This window comes from Cupressus sempervirens, chromosome 3, assembly GCF_028749045.1.
Source record: "Cupressus sempervirens isolate cs-2001-9-10 chromosome 3, ASM2874904v1, whole genome shotgun sequence".
Classification (NCBI taxonomy): Eukaryota; Viridiplantae; Streptophyta; class Pinopsida; order Cupressales; family Cupressaceae; genus Cupressus; species Cupressus sempervirens.
The window spans coordinates 264,175,540-264,180,241 of record NC_143120.1 but is presented as its reverse complement, the minus strand read 5'-3'; positions in this window follow the sequence as shown (position 1 = coordinate 264,180,241).

The following is a 4,702-nucleotide window of genomic DNA, read 5'->3' as shown; positions in this document are numbered from 1 at the left end:
ATTACAATTTTCAAGTTCTACTTGACCAATCTCTTTGTCTTCCTTTTCCTCATTATTTTCATCACTAGGTGTAAGACCAAAAAAATTGTTCCACATTTTCTCTCTCTTCTACACAACTTCATTTTTGTTCTTCAAAATCATATATTCCCCTCTTTATGGAACAAACTTATTACTATATGCCTTCATAGCTTTAGGCTTATGCTATTTATCTAAATTTGGCATAACATGGGCTAATGTAAACTCTCTCATCTATCTTGTAGTGTTTAGAGCATGTTTGCATTTTTTTACCTATCTTATTATACAATTCCCCACAGACTACCTTTCCTAGCTCTATAGGTGTATACTTAAAATTGATCATCATATCAATTACTTCCTCTTCCACTTTCTCCTTATCTTCTCAACTCAATGTTTCAAATTTAATTAAATTAAAACCTAATAACCTTACAATATTTCTAAGATCTTCACATACCTTGTCAGCATTCTAAGGTTTCTTATGTATTGCAACTTTAAATTGACTGAAGTCATTAGACTCAATCCTTTCTTCTTCTTTTTCTTTGCCATCCTCCTTCTCCATGAGCCTTCTTCCTGGTTTCTTTACTATTTTTCTTGCCTTGGCTTCTTCATATATTCCCTCTCTCTTTATTGCACTCATTATTGGTGCAAAATTGGTGATTTTTGTAACTCCTTTCTCCAATGGAAAGACACTTGTAATACTACCTACCTTGGATCTTTGTCTAGTGATCCGTTTGGGTGTGGTTGTGGGCTTGGTTGCTACCTTCTTTAGAATTTTCTTTACCTTTGGTTGTCTTGGGATAGGAAAAAAACTAATTCCTTAGCTTTACCTTCACGTTCTTCTTCATCACCACCTTCAACTTCATCTCTAGGGCTAAGGACTTCAAATTTTCCTTTCATTATCTACAATGGTGGGTCACCAAAAGTACCCTCTAAACTTTCTACCATCTTCTTTCTATATCTGTCCATCTTAGGAACTTTAGTGTACATCATCATCTTAATTTTAATTATCTCATATGTACTAAAAGGTTTTGCATTCTTGTCAATCTCCTTAACCAACAATGTTGTGATGGTTGTTGGAACCTCATCAATGTTTACCTAATAGTGAAGAGGTCTTAACCATCCAACTCAAGGAATTACAAATTGAGCATATGTGTAGTAAGTAGCCACTAAGAAACATATTTCATCATAATATTGATCAAATACCAACTTAGGAAACCTTTAGAAACCTATTCTTTATCTTTTTCTTGAATTTCTTAAAGTATTCATCCATAATTGTTTCAGAATTGTCACCTATCTAATTGATAAAATTATTGATTTTCTCAGTGACTAGTTTCGTATTGTGGGAATGAATTTTGTACATGTGATAATATGCAAACATGAGAGAACCAAACTTACATGAGATATTCTTCACCATCCTTATTGCTCCTAAGTTCTCTACCAATTAAATAAGTTGTAGCTTAGCCAGATCATAACTATGATCCTTCTTAATAAGTTTGTAACACATGTCAATAGATACACATGATACATTGTTTAGTTAGCTTGATCGATAAAACTTATGTGCAACACCTCAAATAAAAAACTCAACCTCTTCATCTTCAATGGTGTTGATTGATATACCTCTACTATTGCATTTCATCTTTGTGTTGTTCTCAATTACATCCCTTCCTTGACATCATATTATCTTTACCCTATCCAGAACAAGGTATCCAATGACATGATTAATAATAGACTTTGGGATCCTCACTCATCCATTTTCCAACCACAATGTCATGTCATAGATGTGGCTTAACACAATCTTGATCCTCTCCACTTTAAAAACCTTTCAAAACTTTAGGACAAGATTTAACTATTTCTCGACCACTACCTTGTACTTGTCTTTCAACCTTTCATTACCACACAACTTTTCATATGCATTGCTCATTTCATAGTCTCCAATCTCTCCAATTCTACACATATATCATGATCTGATATCATGAACCATAATCACTCAAGGAGAAATCAATGATAAAATCCCTAAAGAATCTCCCTTCAATATGATGTCAAGGTACACCTTAAAGTTTGGTGGAGGACATGCCTTGTTTTGAATAATTTATGTATTAATATCTTTCAATGCCTTCTTCTCACTAGAAAATGTGATAGATTTTATCTCTACAATCTAGGGTTTAAAAGTAAACAACTTCACAACTTGATCCAAATAAAACTATATATAACATACTTGTGAAGTTGATGGAACATAGTTAAATCTTTAGTAACTTCACACAAATTTTCTCCACAATGAGATGAATACTTTTCTCTATAAATTCTCAAAAACCTTGTGAGTTTAAATGAGCTTTTAAATCATTTTATGAGTTCAAACAGTCAAAATAGGTCTTCAATTAATTCTTCATACTTAGAGTAATTTCCCAATAGTTGTCTTGGTGAATTCAATGAAACTCAATAGACATACTTCCTTCAACTTCACTTGGTTAATATCATGGCTTGGCTTATATTGAAATTCAACAATTGCACTCGGTCTTTCCCAAAATTTCAACTTGGAACCAAAAATCACTTTTCTTTTCAAACCTTAGATTGGTCCTTATGAATTCTATCATGCAAATTTTGGTTTAAACACATATAGTATTAGGAACATAGTTCCATTCATACCTTATCATTTAGTTTGAGATGGGTGAATGACCTAATCCATTAGATTCAATGATAAAAAATTTATCATTATAATTATTTCTTCCATCAGACTTATTCCTCCATTTTTTATTCATTTCACTCCTTATTTCTTCAACATTGACCTTTTTCCTTTCCATTATTCTCCTCAACATTTTTTAATGACACTTAGTTCATAAAATCCTTTCTTAGATAAACAACCTTCTAACAATTGAAACATACTAATTAAAAATATCTTTGGTTCTTAGATATTCCTTTGAGATGCATCCTAGCATAATTTAGTGTAGTATATCCATATTTTCCATAATATTGACAATTTACCCAAGTATGATAATCCTAATTTATGGTTTTACCTTTCTTAGGTTCTTTTCCTTGACCTTTAGGTGTCCAATTGTTCTTTTGTTAAGATCTCCAATCTTGTGCCTCATGACCACACATCTGACATGTATAACAATAACCTTCAAATCTAGAAGTAGTAGGTGTCTTATTGACCTTTTATTTACATTGATGTATTTTATGACCTTGTTTGTTGTACTTAAACAAACAACCATTGAATTTTCATTTGGGATTTGACTTACAAATATTTCTTCTACAAATATTTTTTGTATGGCTTGGTTTTTCAAACTAATTTCATAAAGGATACTTGTTCTTTGTTTATCCATTCACATTTCTTTGTTCTCCTTTTTTTGATGATTCTCCTTGCTTGGAACTTGATAGGATCTCAATATAACCTAGTCCAGAGGTGTCATGAATTCTCCTTGGTACACTCATTTGTTCATCAAGAAATATCATGGCATCTTTAGGTTTATTAGACCTCCCAAAAAAATCATTTTCATATTTCAACTTGTTCACCAACTTGTCATTCTCAGACTTTAGATTTGCAATCTCTAGCTCCTTTCTACAATCTCATGATTCACACTTAGTAGCTGATTGATCATTTCAAATAGATTGTGGTACATCTTATGTACCTCAGTGATCCTTTCGTCAAGTCTTATATCCATATGTCTTTTTTCTTCATCAACCATTGTATTGTCTTTTTAGTCTTTTCTTTATCTTCCTTAGCCTTCTTCAATAGTTAAACCACTTCACATATCCTTACTACTTGTATCTCATGTTCTATTTTCAATTCTCTAAATTCATGTAGAATTTTATTCCTTCCTAGTAGATCTTAAGTTTCTATATCACATTCACTAGAACTTCATCATATAGTTATTCAATAGTCTCTTCCTTGTATTAAGTTTCATTTTTTTGAATCACCTTCTCTTTCTTTCTCGTCAAGGATTAGCTTAATGTCACTTTTGTGACCTTGAGTTGTTCATATGCAATTTGAACATCAATCTTCTAGTTCTCAATGATCTTTCCTAGTTTTTAGGCTTTCGTCTTCAAGTTATTTAACTTCCAAGTGGTTAGACTTCTACCAAGAGTACACTGGTCTGCTACCAATTGTTGGAAATTTAAAAGGGAAAGTGTGACATTGAGAGGGGGGATGAATCATGATATATTAAAATTATTTTACTTCAAACTAAAAACATATTTAATATCTTCACATAAATCATCATTTGAACATTAACCTTATATTAATGTAATCATTGACATCAATATAATATCAAAGGTACCTTCTAACTAGATGAATGAAAACTCATCAACACATAGCACATTAATACACAAATTAGGTAACATTGATACCCTACAAGGTGAAGGTAAAACTATGGTGGGGATGACATCCACAAAATCTTCACTACTACAACAATAAAGTTGTACCTATTAAGACTATATTAATGTTTGATCACTTCTCATATTCTACATTGTGAGGGGTAAGAAATACTAGGTTCTACCTTGATTAAAGGAGTTTACATCATAACAAAGTGAGTACTCTAGTAGGAAATTTACAAAATCCTATTAAAGCTACTCTATTAAGAGATTTAAACCCTCAAATACCTATTAGAATGTTCAATATCTAATCCTTTGGTATGAAATTATAATTCTAATATCATATCTCCTCTATGTAATATAAAATTACCTTACTATG